Below are 677 nucleotides of genomic sequence, written 5' to 3'. Positions count from 1 at the left end.
TCTACCCCTAATTCTGCCAAATCCCCAGCGTGACGCTGGAACTCCCTTGCGGAAGGCCGCTCGAGTGGGGGCACGTCTCAAACTCTTCAGCCAGGATTGGATTCTGTCTGGCCTGGATCCCTGGGTGTTGCAAATAGTATCCCAGGGATACAAACTAGAGTTTCAAGACGTTCCCCCATGCCGAATTTTCAAATCGACATTGCCAGCTTCTGCGCCAGAGAGAGAAGCAGTAACAGCGGCAATCCAAAAATGATGTCAAGACCAGGTTATAGTCCTGGTACCGTTGTCACAACAAGGGCGGGGTTTTTATTCAAGCCTCTTTGTTGTTCAGAAGCCCGACGGCTCGGTCAGACCGATCCTAAATCTAAAAGATCTGAATTTCTTCCTGAAAAGGTTCAAGTTCAAGATGGAATCACTTCGGGCGGTGATTGCCAGTCTGGAGGAGGGGAGCTACTTAGGGTCGGTGGACATAAAGGATGCTTACCTGCATGTTCCCATTTATCCTCCTCACCAGGCTTATCTGAGATTCGCGGTTCAGGATTGCCATTACCAATTCCAGACGTTACCTTTCGGTCTCTCCACGGCGCCGAGGGTATTCACCAAGGTGATGGCGGAGCAGTGGCGGAACTAGCGAGTGGTGGGCCCAGGTGCGACAAAATGCTTTGGGCCCCCCTCAT

Source organism: Pseudophryne corroboree, chromosome 3 (assembly GCF_028390025.1).
Source record: "Pseudophryne corroboree isolate aPseCor3 chromosome 3, aPseCor3.hap2, whole genome shotgun sequence".
NCBI lineage: Eukaryota > Metazoa > Chordata > Amphibia > Anura > Myobatrachidae > Pseudophryne > Pseudophryne corroboree.
This window is presented reverse-complemented; position numbering follows the sequence as displayed.